The following is a 17,180-nucleotide window of genomic DNA, read 5'->3' as shown; positions in this document are numbered from 1 at the left end:
CCGTATGACCGAATGTTATCGTGCTGCGTGATGCATCTCCTTTGGTGGTTCGATGTTATTACCTTGTTCTGTGGTTTGGGATGCCGGACACATGAACACGTTGTGATAACTCTTGTTCTATTTTTACTTTGTGCGGAGACATGGATAATGGGTTTGTTAACTTGTTTTTAGATCGTAGGACTCATCTGCCCTAAAGTATCTTAACATGTTTGCTATGGATTTTAGCCCTGGATATGGATCTCAGATTGGATCTAAATATTAACAAATGTTTAAATTTTGGTTAATTTGAGAAAAAATAGGAATTGATATTTTTATATATAAATGCTTTAGCCTGTGTTATTGGATCTAATTATGAAAGTTTATCAAAAATTATGGATTTTTTATCTGAATATGGATCCCAAACTGGATCCATTTACTAAAAAAATGTTTACAATTTGAATAATTTGATAAGTAAGATTCAGAACCATAAATAAATGAATCTTTAACTTTTAAAAGGTCATTTTAAATTTTTAAGTGTCAAAAATCAGATTGAACTTTGCTTTGATGATAAAATTTGAGGGCTTTTGATGTAGAACCCTCTTTGTTGTCTAATGTGTCAAGCTCTATCAATGACAAAACTGGCGGAAAGTTTTATTTGTATAATATATTTAAAAAAATGGTTTCTAACAATGACGAAGACATGAGGAGCTTCTTGTGACGTTTGTCATATAGGCCGAGAGGACTGGCCAAACGTTCTTGTATATCAGATTAAGTTGGTGGTATGAACTAAAAGTTTTGCTGAGTTAATTCAGACAAAATGAAACAAGTATATTTTCATTCAAAATTGCATGAAGACAAAAGTCAGAGACTTTCTTTAGAAAGGATATGACACACTTTTAGGGTAAAAATCATTGAAAAAGAAAGGATTTGTTTTTATTTTTTTTAAAGACATGAAATAATTCGCCTTTATTAACGTGCCTCTTTGTAGGAATGCACTAGCCGAGTTAGCTTGAGCTCAACTTGTTTAAGCTAGCTCGTTCATGAACATAAATGAGCTGAGCTTGAACACAATTCCAACCTTTGGTGTGCATAAATGAGCTAATCTTGGAGTTTTGGTATTTGTATATTTTTTCAGGTCAACATATTCAAAAAGCATAGTCTGGTGCGGTGGGGATGTGAGGGATCAAATCCCACCTCCATGTATTTATCTTTTTAGAATGTTGTTTTAGGTCAAAATGGAGCCGAGCCTAAACAATGTCATTGAAGCTTGAACATGGGTATTCTGAAATGAGCCAAGTTTAAATTGCGCAAGCTCTGCTCAAACTGGGCTCGTGTGTATTCCTACCTTTTAGGACAAGGTTTGGGTTTAGGACGGTGATGTGGTACTAAATAAATTTTATAAAGTGAATTTCCCTGCAAAACACACTTCTCAAAAAATTAGTCAAGGAATTTATGGCCAATGAGCTTGGATCACAAGACTTAATAATTTTATGCATTTGTCCTTTTAGAATGTTCAAACTCGGCTCTAGGTCAAAACGGAGCCGAGCCTAAACAATGTTGTTGAAGCTTGACTCCAAGCTTGAACATGGTCAATTTGAAACAAGCCAAGTTTAATCTTCCCAAGTTCTGCTGAACTCGGCTCGTGTGCATCCCTACCTTTTAGGACAAGGTTTGGGTTTAGTATGGTTTGTGCGCTCGTAAGCTTGGATTAATGTGATACTAAATAAATTTTATAAAGTGAACTTCCTTCCAAAATACATTTCTCCAAAATTTAGTCGTGGCCAATGAGCTTGGATCACAAGACTTAATAATTTTGATTCAAGACCACAACAATATCTTATGTGAGTAATAATTATGTCAGAAAAAACATGGAGCTGTTCACAAAAGTCTTATACAAAAATTAACTTACTTTTTGTATTTTAACTTTCACTTGGCTTTTATGAGATTCAGATTGTTTCAATAGTTATGCTTTGAACTTGGTTTTTATTGTGGACAACATGGTTTCATACTAGGGGTGTCAACGAGTCAGCTTTACCCGAACCAAACACTATAGGGTCCAAGCATGATGACAAATCAGAAGACTCGAAAGACACGGGTCCGATTAATACATTGACTCGGGTATAGTTGGCGAAATTTTATATCAAATTTGGGCCTAACCCGAGTTCTGAATAAGACCCACAAATTTTTAATGTAAAAATGATAAAAAAATATTATTTTATCAAGTATGGTTCGGGTATGGTTCATGCGGTTCTTATCAAGTCTGGGCATGGTTTCTCTTATAGTTGACCTGATTAGACATGAGTTCGGACCCGATACCATACCAAAAAATATAGTCCAATTTTGGTTCTACCTAAATCCGAACCAAACCCGGCCCGTTAACACCTCTAGTTCATACACACATTTCTTTCTAATATTCATGTGTTATCAATATATAAAAGTTGCATATATTATGGGTCTTATGTAGTATCTATTAAAAAAGTGTTATATAATCATAAATTTCATAGGAGGCGACCTAACCATCGAAACTGGCGACCTGTTTGAACCACTTTAGTTAAATTTGTTTGTAAATCTCATTAAGAATCTTCAGACTCATCTTTATGTCACAAGTTTATCAGCACTTACGTTATTACGAGACATGAAGATATTATCTTTTCATATATATCATAGTGCTCATCTAGTTAATCTAGTGACTTGCTTTTCTCATTGAGCCAAGAACTTAGGCGACTCAAATCACTTAGCTAGGTTTCCATCACATGTAATTTGTTTCATAGGATTTAATCTTATAGCTTTAAATATATGTTGAATAATATTTTTTGCGAAAGGCATTTCTTACGTGGATTTTCTTAGTTTAGATATAATCTCTCATAATTAACAAAAAGTTACACATTGTTTGAATAATAATTCACATAATTGCTCTTTAGACTTTATAAGTCTATATTTATCTAAGTTCATATTCTTCACATTTATATCATTGTATAATAGCTTTCATATAATATGTGAATTTCAAAGAATAGTAATTAAATGGGTTATCACAATTTGCTTGGATGTTCAAGAAACTTTAATTTCTAAAAGTATAAGAGTAAAACACATCCACTCATTTATTCAAAATTATTGCAATAAGAAATCTCATCCACATTATTGTACTTCATGTACAACAAATATCCTATCATGTCATGTGTTATGATCTTTAATTTTTGGAATTTATCAAGATAAAAAACATATAACACTTATATTTTTGCACAATTATCAATCCATTATCTCATGTCACTTGTGATTGTGATTGCCTCGTAGCAAAAAATAACTGCAAAACATAATTGTACACTATAATTTGAACTATATTCTTCTAGTGTTACCATAACACTAAGATCACAATGTATACCAATAGAAATATAATCCAAATTTGATTTTCTCTAATTAATCAAATACGAGGGTAGAATAACACTGTCTTGACAAACTTTTCGACTGACACTAACCTCCAATAAATTCGGTTACACCAGGTGGAGTATGTTTGACATATTAATCATTCACAATGGGTAGGTGGGCAGATTTGTTGTAGTGGATCATGAATGAAATCTATTTGAAAGGATAAGACATCCAGAGAGTTGAAGTGAAACTCCACGCTCATGTTGCCATAAATTAATTCCACGATAATATTTATAAAGAAACTATATTGTCTACCCCAACAATTTAGTTTAATCTTATACATGCAGGAATTGATCCAATATCAAAAACCCATGTTCAACCATTTATCCGAATAAAAAATCATCATCATCCATTTCTACCACTAGTATGTCATTGGGTATAATTACTTTAGTGTCCCGAGAATACAATATGAATTGACACACACAAGGAAGACTACTAACTACAAAAAATAACAAAATATGAAATAAGATATCTCATTTTTTAATATATACATATGTTATATTCGTTTCTCCAACAAAATTTATTAATTTAAAATATGCCCAAAGGTTATCTATTGAAATTTTTTTAGATCATGTTTAAAACAAACACATAGCCTCCACAATAAGACAATATGCAAGACTCAAAAAGCATCAATATTCACAATCTCAGTACTTGAAAGCAAGAAAAAAATGGGATTAAGAATCATCTCTTAAGTTGTGAGGATGAATAAACATAAAATTAATGTTACACTTCTCTTTTGAGAATAAATCACAATCATTTCATTCATGAGTCTTCGATATTCTTAATAGATTCATCATAGTAGATCCAAGAGGGAACCACCACAACATTTAAGAGAGGCTTTGGATATTCTCGTCGAAGAACTCTTGAAATTAATAAGGCTCAACCCATTGCATAATAAGATTAATATCTTTACACAAATAAAAGCTTGCTACAAGTAAGCATGCTAATCTAATTCATAAAATCATTTAACAAAATCAATTAAGGCATGCTATAAGTATTTAAGAAAATTATGATAACATGTAGGCATGCTAATCTAATTCACAAACATAAGTTGGAACCATACTTGGATCCAAGTAACAAAAAATGTTGAGTCTTGGTCAAAATTTAAAAAACAACTAAAAAAGGATAAACCATAAATGGTCTAGTTAGGGTTTAAACTTCCTTCTCAAATGTAAAATATGAATACTTTAGGAACACCAACTATAATAGGATGTAAACGCATGAATCAAATAAATATGGGTCATAATCAAAGTTGTTTGTCGAGAAAGTAAAAGCAGGAAGCGATTCAACAAGTGAAAGCTAGAAGCAAGGCACTTCTAACATTTTAAGAATTGAGAAGTGCATGACAACTTAAAAGCAAACGGTGAATTATCTCAGAAGCGAACCAAAAGTGACCTAGAAAGCAATCCATAAGTGAAAAGGGAAGCCACCTAGGATCCGAGGGAAAAGTAAAAAAGAATCGAGTTTTTTGACATTGGGCAAAAAAAGTTGTTAAAGGCTTCAAGCCCCCCCAAAAAAGAAAACTCATTTTCTAACAATGAGAAACGAAATGAAAAATGCACTTCCCATTTAAAATGGTTGCTTCCCCATGTGTTTCGAAAGCGCTTGCGAAAAGCATTTTGGGGCAGTGCGCTTCCCCAAGTGCTATAGCATTTTCGATAACCTTAGTCCTGATCCAAACACATAACACGATAAATATAAAACAAACTCATTGAAATTGTCACTAAGGATCTCAAGTGAATTCAATGTGGAATGATAACAATATAATTCTCAACCATATAACTAAATAGATATAGATCCAAATCCATAAAACCATAAGATTCATGCCACATATAAAATGGACCCAATGCAACATTAATACATTACCTTAGCTAAACACTACAAATAAAAGTCATCTCGCATGGTAATAAAAAATTAATAAATAAAGAGATAACAATCGGATCCAAAAACACTAAGGTGGATAAACATATGGATCTGGATCCAAAGGAGGATTCAAAAATCCAAACTTGGATCCTAAAATGACTCCACACAAATGAACACACATATATCAAATTTCTACCATTTAACGATGAAAAACATCCATATTATCCTCCTATATAATAATGGTTTCAAAAAATTAGAGAAAAAACCCGCTGAAAACACAAATGATCATCCATAGTCAGGCTAAAAATGCACAAGCACGCAACCACCAATTCACAAGGCATAGGCTATAGTGTCTTGCCAAGTGGATGAAACAAATTATAGAATTAATAGCACAACTTACTACATTCGGTTTTCTACTATCGATTTGGCTTTCCAACTATTTTTTTAATCAAACATTTCCCTGTACATTCGCATGGAGCATGTTGTCACTTTTAAATTGTTGAAATTTCTGTACGGCAACCATGGTGATCACAATATCCAAATTGGCTTGCACAATGATTGAATACAACCTCAAATAGGGGATACACCAAGCTTGCACTTCACAGGCAATATTATTCACTACTAGTAAAGAAATTCTACTTTGATCAGTTTTAAAGAAGAGAGCGAGATAGAGACTTTGATGTAAAAAGGAAAAAGGAAAAAGGAAAAAGGGAGTCTAGACCAGGCAAGCCCTTATCAGATTAAGAACCATCCAGGGTAAACATATAAACATGGGTGAATGGTTGATCAACATAACCTCAAAGCAGTGGCGGAGCCAGAAGTTTTTCCTTGGGTGGGCAGACTTTGGGTCTCGGGGACAATGCTATGGTCTTGAAGGACGATCCATTTATTCGGACTAGTTGCGGAGCCAAAAAATTTCGCTGGAGGAACAACCGTTCGTGGAGAGATAAAACTTAAATAAGCCTTTGAATTAAAATACAATTGTGACAAACACAAACAACTAAATTTATGAACATAATAAGATAAAACCTTAAATTGTACTTTTAAACTAAAATAAAGATTGTTCACTTAAGAAATACAAACAACTAAATTCATGAAAATTTTACAATTGACATATTCTATTTTTCATATTTTGAAAACAATTCATAATTGCATCATCATTGATGATATCAAATGTCTCATTCTCTATGTAAGTAACCAAAGCATCATTGATCCATTCATCTCCCATTCTATTACGTAGACGACATTTGATATTATTCATAGCTGAAAATGCTCTTTCAACACTTGCTGATTGTGAACACCCCAAATTTTCCAAAGAATCAAAAAATGACCTTTTTGCCCCTGACCTCCATCCTCTAAATAATCAGGTAAATTTTTAACCAAAAAATTCATTCATCCATTGAATTCGTTAGAATTCGGACCCAAAGCCTTAGCTCTGACCAAATTTTGATCCAAATCGGATCCGATCCCCTCTTTGAGAAAAATTTCAAAAATAAAAACCCGAACTCTCAGAAAACTCTCTTTTGTGAATATTTTTGCAAAAATACAATAAATCAGTTTTAAATATTTATTTCTCGTGAATCTTAGGATTTAATTCTAAAAATAAAAAAAATAGAAGAAAAAAAAACCAAAAAAAATGGAAAAAGCACCGAGAAAAAAAAAAATTTTAAGTTTTTTTTTAAGGGGAGTCCGTCTTTGTAAAATCTTGAAAATTCAAGGGGGCTCCTCTGTAAAAACGGGTTTTAGGGTTTTTGAAAACCCTTCGTAAACGAGGAAGGGGCGAAAGAACGCCGCCCCCTCACTCTCGCCTCTCTCCCCTTCTCGGCTTCCCTTCCACGACACACTGGAACCCCCATGTGCTCTCCTCCCTAAGCCCTCCATCACCAACGAATTCACCTCCGGCCGCCCATCTCCAACAAATTTCTCCCGAATCATCCTCTCCCTCTTTAAAAGAGGCACACAAAAATCCATTCGTTTCATCGTTTTCACCCCTCCACAGCCTTCTCTCTCTCGCATACGATCCACCTTCTACCCTTCCACGCCTCTTCTCCCTTCTCTCGATCACCCGTTTTCACCCCCCATGTGCTCTTCACGTCTTCCTCAGATCTTCTTTTTCCTTTCCTGTTAATTTCTCCTGAAGCCTCTCACCTGATAGACCGGGAAGACCTCTCAGTTCCAATAAAAACAGTCAGAGGTAAGTAGCCCGTCTTTTTCCTTCTCTTTTGCATTGATTATCCTCGTTATTAATTTGCCGTGTTTCAGTTTTTCTTCCCTTTTAATCTTGATTTTGTTTATAGAAACTTTTACATTACCATTCAGATTTTTACTGTTTTTTCAGTTTTTCTTTTCTTTTCTTTTCTTTTCTTTTTTTATTACCACAATGCATTGAAGGTGGGATCGACCTGCATATAGCAGGATCGACCCACCCTATGCGACATCAATGAAATGATCATTCCAACAGATTTTTTTTTTAAGTATCTTTGATCCTTTGATCGAACATTTGTTTATACTTCATCTTTCCATTCTGTTCTCATTATCTGTTGGCATATAATTTCCCCTTCGTATCTCTTTTCTTTCCTTTGATTTTCGGTTTGCATTTCTTTTTTCTTTTTTTTTAGAGCTCACCGTATCTCCCTCTCCCCTTCTTGGTGGTGATCTCTGCACCACTCAAGACTGATAGCACTGTGGCTGGGGTCAAGCTTCAATAGGTGCCTCGGTTTTTGCTTAATCAGCAATGTCTTTTGAGGTTCTTCACTCAATCCTCACACCCTCTTCATTAACACTACGTTAGTGGTTCATTTACTTCCTTAGCACAATATTCACAAATGCCATTACATTCCATAGCAACTAGTCGTATCCATTAGGTTCCTCTTCCATTATTAGTTAGATGGATTTCTGATCCTCTCTGTATTTTTATTTTCATATTTGATATTTCTTCCTTTCATTTTTGTTTTGTTCCATTATCCATTCTCCATGAGCTACTAAATTCGGTCGCCTGCAGTCATATTTCCCTTACTTTATGTTTGTTTCATCAACTAACTTTGGTTATTAGTCTTGTTGTTATATTTCTTCTCATTTAGATACGATTCTTTCATTCTTGCTCTGTTCATCTCCTCATTTCCGTTGATTACAGGTCATAAGAGCATTTCAGAACCTGTTTAATTCTGCTTGTGTTTTCATAAAACGTAGCCCCTTTTGCCTCTTACACCCTCAATACTGTCAAAATTCTGAGTACCTAAGCCCAATATAGGCCTCTTATGATACACCTGTAACCTATCGGTTGATATGCTAGCAGCATATCACCCAATCTCCATTAGCAACACAAGGTTCAATGATCGTGTGTCACCAAGTGCTGAGGACCACCAGTTTTGCAGTTTTCCTTTTCACATAAGAAATGTGTAGTGACCTATCTCAGTGCAATAAAAAGAATAGAAAAGAAGAATGGAAAATTTTATCAGTATATCGTGTGCATGGGACAGTAGGTGAATCTTTTATTCACGGATCAAGATATAAGCCCGAAGTCTCATTATTGGGGGACGTCCAGAAGCCATCAACCACTTTGATTGTGATGCAGTTATAACGATTGTCCTGAAAGTTCTTATTTGCAGGTGTATTTTGGATTCCTAAAAAAAAAAAAAAGGAGGGTTATTGGTCTGTCCTGATGAGGAAAATCTTTCCTGTGTCAAGATTTCATGCATCCCTGGACCCAATAGTTGGGAAAGTATCTGTTTTTCAGCCTTCAGCATAATATTTACTGGTTTGAAAAGAGGCTCAGCTCTCTGAAAAGTTCTGAAGAGGTAAGAAGAACCTTGCTATCTGTTTATTTCATATGCATTGAATGACCATTAAAACAATTGCATTCCTCATTTTTTTTAGTATCTTCATATACATCCACCTCTTGCATTTCACCTGTTGGTTACCCGTGCAATCATTGTAGTAGCATTAATCACCTCTACTCATCCCTACTATGTCAGGACCCCTTTTTTGCAGATTTTTTCTTATTGATTATGTTGATTCTCTTTATTTTCTAAGAAAATATAACTATTTTGTTGACTTACTTCATGATTTGAATTCTTACACCTGTGCCTATAGTCATCTCTGTAATTATAATAAATTTTCTGTTTATATCTGCCTTCGTTGCTTTCTATTTTTCCTGCTATTAATTGCCCCCTTTGCTTTACCATGTATATATTAGTTGCCAAGGATGTGTCTGTTAACTAAATTCTGGATGTGTACGTTGGTGCTGCATTGCAAAACCCCCATTAACACCAGCTCCGCTCCTATAAATACTGTTGTTACCATCTTTGATCACTATTTCCCTGTACATCTATATTGCTGCATCTACCGCAGCTCCTATGTGTCACTGTCTAACCCCATGCACAAAACCCATTGTATTGGCCCACTTGCTGTAGCTTCATCCTATACCCTCACTTATGCACTTGCATTCCTGCAAAATGCACTGTTCACAATGCTCCTCACGCACCAAATGCTGTCATAAGTGCAGAATATATCATCTCACTGCTGCCACCTCCACGCAGCAGTAAGACTTTCACTCATCCACCTGTTATACCATTGTCATTCCCAGCTGTACTTTTTCAATCACAGTAACCCATCTTCAATACCATCAATTCACCTCTTCATCATAACAAATAATTTCTCTTTCACAGTCAATCTCATGTAATTAAGCCTAAGTGTAATATCAAAACAGCATCTAAAATACACAAGCTTACAACAGTGCTTGTTGTGGCCTTCACCTTAGCATTTATAGCTGTAACAAACATTGCTATGGCCCTCGGTTGCCTGTAGCAGTGCCTAGACTCGTTGTGGTCATTCTTTTAGGGTATCTATAACAACGCTCAGCATTGTTGTGATTCTCATATATACACAGCCGCGCCAATACTGACACGGCTTCCATTTTGGCGCCTTTAGCAGTGTTTAAATCTGTTGTGATCCTCCTGTGTATGCAATAGTGTTAAAACACTAAAACCAATAGTCACCACTTACTGCACTGATATCTCACCACTATCCACGGTTGATTTTTTTGGCGCGCCTTCATATTTGATATCTGTTAGATATCTTCACCATACATATCCATCACGGTGCCATGGCATTTAGAAATTTTCTGTACATTTCCTCACTAGGCTGAAACATTATATAGCTGCATTTCTTTTTACTAAATTCGTGCATTTGGACCTCTCATATCTACTTCTAATTTGGCATGAGAATGGTGATTTACATATGCATTTCTCTAATGGAGTAGGTATAGACTTATGCAATGGTATTTTTGGTATGGCATCTTCCATTTACCTTGTTAACTTTTTCTTTCTTTAGAAAATTGATGGAAAATGCTATTTCTCTTTTAAAACTTGTAAAAATTTCAAGTTGTAATAGCCGGATGCTAATGAGAATCTTTACATTTCCTACTTTTAGATAGGATGAATGGGCATTGTAAATATCACAAATCACTTATTTTCATGCTTTTTGCCTTTATTTCTCAAATTCTCACAACGGTAAAATACGAATGACACGTGCACTATTTTTTAAGAGGTAATTAATCCTAAGTTGATGCTTTACATCAATGACCATAGTCAGGATGTAGACAAAACTTAGGATTCTTATCTTTTATGAAACAACACTGGGTCCACACTGGATCTCTTTCAAAATTCATCATATTTTCCTTAAATATTTTCTTCTTTTATCAGGGTTTAACTTAAAATTAATTCAATATATATACCAAGGGTCATAGTCAGGGTATATTGAGAGTTAATTTCATTTTCAACTCTATAAAAGCACCAAATATATTTTATTCTTTACTTGAATCTAAATATAGAGTATTATATAATACATTCAATGACCATAGTCAATGGTGTATTATATCTTCAATCTTATTTTAATTCATCTAAACAATTAAATAGCTTTTCAAAATCCAATTTTTAAAATTCATTCATCATTTAGGATAGAGCAACATCATATTTTCAAAATTTCCTTTTTCAAAACTCCAAGTGATGTAAATATCTTCTTCAATCTATCTTCAATTTTTATAAAATCCAATTTATCATTTCATTTTCAAATTCAATTTTATTTTCAATCTCAAAGTCATTTTTATACTCAAATTCAAATCAGATTTCAAAGTTCAATTTGACTTTGAAATTCCAAATTCATTTTATATTCAAAACTCTAATCTAACTCAAAGTTCAATTGTAACTTTGAGACTCTTGATTCATCTTCTAAACTTCAAAAATTCAAGGTCTAATTTGACTTTGAAATTCGTTTGTATATTCAAATTCTAAATTTCATTTTTTAAGTTCAATTTAAACTTGGAAGTTCTTGATTCATCTTCTGAATTTAACTCAAAATCCATTTTAGGATCCAGGATTCAACACTTATATTGTATCTCAGACTTCAGATCCAATTCCTCTTTGGGATCCAGACTCCAATTTCACTTTGGATCTTAGACTTTAGATCCAATTTCCTTATAGGATCCAGAATCCAATTTCACCTTGGATCTTAGACTTCAGATCCAAATCCATCTTAGGATCCAGAGTCCAACTCTACATTGGATCTCAAACTTCAGATCCACTCCATTTTAGGATCCAGAACCCAAATTCCATCTTGGATTCTAAATCTCGGATCCCATTCTGTTTAGGATCCGGAATCCAATTCCAATTCTAGATTTCAGTTCCATTTTCGGATCTAATCTGAATCTCTTAAATCCATTTCTATTCTTAAATACCATTTGATTTTCTCAGTCCATTCCAATTTCAAACTTCAAAATCTAAATTCAATTCCATCTCAAGTATTCATTTCCTTTCTTAAATTCAAGTTCAAAATTCAAAGTCCATTCCCGACTTTGAAACTTCATTTTCAAAAGCTTCAAGTCATTCTTTCTCAAAATCAAGATTTGTTCTTCCAATTCTGATTTACTTTAAAAACTTAGAACTTCTCTGATCTATCTCAAGTTCTAAAGTTAGATTCAAACATTTCTTCACTCCCTTATCAAGTTCATCTCAGAACACTTGGAAATTTTCAAAAACATCTTTTTAAAAGAAGCATACATCTTTGCATGGCACAAGCATGATTCTTTGTGCATCTAGAGTTAGAATAAATTATTAGATTATATTTAGGCAAAACAAAAGGCATAGATTCGACCCTTGGTTTGATTACCCCGGGTAAAGGCGTCAGGAACGGTTGAACCTCGTACCGACGAGCGGATCCCGTCTCCCAGTTTTCCCGCAAATATTTCAAAAACGGAGGCGAGTAATCTTTTAAATCTTTTCAAATCAAGGTCAAGTGAGACCGCGTAAAATAGTTCCTCTTCTCTTCTTCTTTCTTTCTTTTCTCTTTTCTCTTTCTTTTCTTTCTTTTATTTTACTCCCTTCAAAAAGGAGGAAAATAGAGGTTAGAAAAGGAAAAGAGAATGAAGAGAGAGAAACAACGAGAGAAATTTTTTTTGCGATGATCACACTGTTGCAACTGGCAAAGTTAATGCCAACTTAATCAATAGATACACATAAGAAAATACAATGTGCTTTTGAGTTGCTACCATCATCTCTGCTAGCTCTGCTAAAGATTTTAAACTTGAAAACTGATCACTGTTTCGCATGTCTGCAATATATATATATTCAATTGATTTTCAAGTCTAATTATGTTTACTGTAGAAAAGTCCTTGGGGTAAAGCTCAGCAAGACGAATCAACTTATCTTTATCAAAAGCAGAAAAAAAATTCTTTGGACTCAAGCATGCCATTGAAAAGAGGAGCTCTGTATTTGCTTCAGTGAAACGATCATTCAACTCTTGAAGTTGTAAATCAATAATAGCATAAAACACATCAATACGATAATGATGCAATGTGGTGATCTTTTCAACCTTACGTCTTGGTCGTCCTTGAGGTGTATGTGAGTCCCCTAGACCAGGAATCAGAATATCAAATCTCTTATAAAAGATGAACACTCTGTTTATAAGAGAGTCCCATCCATTGTCTCTCAGACCTTGAAGGCACTGTTTTGATATAGTGACTAAACTCATAGCATTCACAATGTCTTGATCTTTTTGCTGAAGTGCTTGTGAAAGATCATCAGTTATTCCCAAAACTTTACACATCAAATATAAGCAAAAAAAAATTCAAAATCTTGCAATTGATGATATAAAATAATTGCATCTGAGTTTTTCCTGAATATGTATCTTCTGCAATGAAATCTAACACTTGAATAACAGAAGAATACATATTGAGTAAATTAACCAAAGCATCGTAATGAGAACCCCACCGAGTATCACCAGGTCGTTTGGAACTTATTTCTTTATTTAATCCTCGTCCTGTTTCAAGTTCACCCAATGCAAGTGCTTCAACAATTCGCATAAATTCTGCTTCTCGAATAAGCTCAGATCTCTTGCATGAAGTGGCAATCAGAAGCAAAGCCCCAATCGATAATCGAGGGACAGAGGGCAAAGCCCCTTGTCGGGAAGGGCTCGCAGAGGCAAAGGGGGTGAAGCCCCCCACCGGAAAAACACAAGTTGGGAAAGTCAAGCGACCCAGATGATGTATGAACTACCATTTCCATTCAATGACCTGACATGATAAATCTTATACATCTTCCTACTCAGATAGCACAACCAAGCAGAAAGCATTCACATTGGCCAACCTAATCCCCAAGCATTCAAGTTTTAAGGTATGTCCATAAAAAATCTCGATCCAAATATGATTTGGATCAACCCATACCATCCCGAGTAGGGATGACAGTGGACCCCCAAAGCGGGGCCGTGCCTCACCCCGTTTGGATCGGGGATGAAGGGTATGAAACGATGATGGAGGCGGGGAAGAAGGTTAAAATCCATACCCGTTAGGGGATGGAGGCGGGGATGGACGTAAACTTTTGCCCGCCTCGCCCGGACCCGTCCCCGTCACTTTTCCCAGCAATATCCCCGCCCCGCCTCATTCCCGTTTGAATCGGGGATGGAGAACATGAAACGAGGATGAAGGCAGGGGTGGAGGTTAAAATCCATCCCAGCCGGGGATGGAGGTTCTAATCTTGGGGGGGGAGACCTTGTCCCCCGCCCCGTGACATATGCCAGCCGAGTTTGAGTCACGATTTTTGCCAGATATCTTATTAGACATGGCTTGAACCTATGCATTTATGACGAGAGTAAGTGTTAAAACTAAACGGATCTGGATTTGAGATTTCATTTTCTTGACCCGGCAAAACTTGAACCCAAACCCCAATCCGAACCTCTGATACGGTGATACCCAACCCCTGGTAGACCTCATAGCGCGGGTCAGGGGAACACATTCGGTCCGGGTCGGATAGCTCGAACCATATTGCCTCTCACTGTTCGTCATTTCCAAGGGGTTAGGGTTTCCCCCTTCGTTATTTAACTCCCTAGATCCGGACCGTCCATCTCTAAGGGGTTAGGGTTTCCACCTTTGTTATTTAACTCCCTAGATTTGACCCGTCCATCGCGAGAGGAGAAAGGGCGGAGTTGCAGAGTCTTTCCTGAAGCCCAAGAATAGTGCGTCTCTCTCTCTCTCTCTAACACACTAGTTCGAAAACTAGATCGAAGTCTGAAAGAAACGCTATGGATTTTGGGGCTTTGGTGATCTCGCATTATCGTGATTTGCTGTTTTTCTTGTTTGTTTTGTGGTGCTTGCGTTGTTACTGGATTAATAAATCTGGTCTTATTACCAGTTGAGTAATTTCACATTGATTACAAATTTAGGGTATAGCGTTAACCTTTTTGCTGGCTCTTTTTGTATTTTTTTCATATTTGTTCTCTTTACGTTGTTATCCTTGGGTAGTCTTAGGGTTTCTGAGATTGGTTTCATCTCATAAGCTCAAATATCACTGCTTTAAGTTCGATTTCTTTGTGAGCACTCGCTGTTGTGCTTTAAGTTTGGGTTTAACTAATGCTTCTTTATCTGGTCATTTCGGATCTTCCAGTATCCAATCGACTCGTTCCCTTGAAGCAAGAGTGAGAGCTTCCTTCCTTGATATTCTTATGCATCTGTCTGAAGCTTATGAGCTTTCAGATGCTTGTGAGGAAGCTTACACCTTTTCTAGTCTTTAAAGCTTTTATCTTCTGCTTTTTTACCATTTATTAGGTTGATTTGTTTTTACTTTTTTTGTTGCCATATCTTATGCTTCTGGATCAATCCCTTGTTGTTTGTTTTTGCTTTAGTTTTGTCTCTTTGTTCCCTTTTCAATGTTTGATATAAATTTATTCATTCAAAGAATCATATTGCATAAAGAACGCTTTGGTCTCTCCTTTTTGCTCTCATTGTTGCTGCTTCTTAATCTGGTCTTAAGGATCCTTTTTAGTTCCTTGTTGACTCGTTCCCTTGAAGCGATAGTAAAATTTTCATCGTTACTCATCTATGTCTATTGAAAGTGGCCTTCTTGCGATGCTGCTTTTTGATGAATGGAGCGGTGCTACATCTGTCTTGTCGCCTTTGTTTTGTTTAGAAGGTTTGCAATTTTCTTATGTTTCATATACTTTATGGTTGTTCTTTGCGGATCTTGTGTGTGTGTGTGTGTGTCTGTGTTTATGATGTTTGATAGCTACTGTTTTTTCCTTTTACTTTTGTGGAGTATTGGTTTTGCTATTGCTTTTTATTCTGGTAATTTCGGATCATTTGGTATCCATTTGACCCGTTCCTTTGCAGCAATAATGTGAGCTTCCTTATTTATTCTTGTGCATCTGTCTTAAGTTTGTGAGCTATCAGATGTTTGTCAGGAAGATGATACCTATTTTCTTCTTTGTAGCTTTTCTTTTTGTTTTGTCTTTCATTTATTAGGTCGGTTTCTTTCCTTTACCATTGTCCTATATACTCGTTTAATAGCGTTTTTGTATTTTGACTTATTGTTAGCGCACCGGTGATGACTTCATAGACCTGTAATGATTGCTAAGATGATCGCATTAATGAACATCTAAGAGGCTGAGGTGCGTGATTATGTATAAGATGGGCCGAACTTCTCTATGTATATAGATTTCCTGTGCGGTTTTTTTCTTCAACATCTTTTAATCTTTGATTTACAACAGTGTCACCATGATCCTGGACACATTGTTAGGGCCTGTTTGGTTGCAAATCCAGAAATTTAATCTTCTGGTTTTATAATTATTCAGTTCTTTTTAATTCTGCAAAATTATAGTGTTTGGATCAGAGTTGCCAGTTGGGGAAGCGGGAGTGGGAAGCGAAAGCCGAAATCGTGGGATGACTTAGAAGTGAACCAAGAATCATCTCGGAAGTGACCTGGGAAGCGGGGAGGAAGTGAAAATGACAAATTAAAGGGGAAGCGAGCTTTCCCTAAATGGGAACACTTCCCAAATTTTTTTGGCACTTTCCAATACGATTTGGAAGCACCATTTTTCGCTCTTCCAAAACCTGCTTTGGAGAAGCGCGCTTCCCCATGTACTATGGCGCTTCTGGTAACCTTGTTTTGGATGTACTTCAAAATCTGAGAACTATCCAGCTTCTAGTCTTTGGTTGGTTTTCTTAGTTTCTTGAGATTTACTTGTGACTGCCAATAAATGGTATGACCTGACATGCCTTCAAAGGACATCCCTAGGTTTAATGGCTGTAACACAGAAGAAGGTTAGAAACATACCAGATGTTGGAGAAGTTAAGGTAGACCAAGACATGGATTCTACAAAATATTTGTATTTGTCAGAGACATAACTACTCACTTATTCACAACATTGCTTAAGAGCTAAAATCTTCATGTTCACCTTTGTTGTCTCAAATCCCTTTCTCCTGTCATCCTGAACAGGTTTTGCCAAAAGTTTTTTACTGAAATGGTTCAACAGTTTCTCAGATTCCCCTAACTCACTCGCCCCCAAATAATTCCTTCACAGAGTATTCAAGTTATCAAATGTGGGTGCATGGTTATATTTAAAAATTTAATTATGCTACGTCCAGTGTATAG

At 35.6% G+C, this 17,180-nt stretch overlaps 1 non-coding gene across 1 annotated transcript; it reads left to right on the top strand.

The window, feature by feature from the left end:
* The first annotated feature begins 16,123 nt into the window (after window positions 1–16,123).
* LOC149833868 (small nucleolar RNA SNORD25) lies at window positions 16,124–16,202 on the top strand. The gene has a single exon (XR_016432944.1). It is a non-coding gene; the product is annotated as a small nucleolar RNA SNORD25 (small nucleolar RNA).
* The last annotated feature ends 978 nt before the right edge of the window (window positions 16,203–17,180 follow it).

Source organism: Nuphar pumila, chromosome 6 (genome assembly GCF_984573655.1).
Source record: "Nuphar pumila chromosome 6, dmNupPumi1.hap1.1, whole genome shotgun sequence".
NCBI lineage: Eukaryota > Viridiplantae > Streptophyta > Magnoliopsida > Nymphaeales > Nymphaeaceae > Nuphar > Nuphar pumila.
This window is presented reverse-complemented; position numbering and strand designations above follow the sequence as displayed.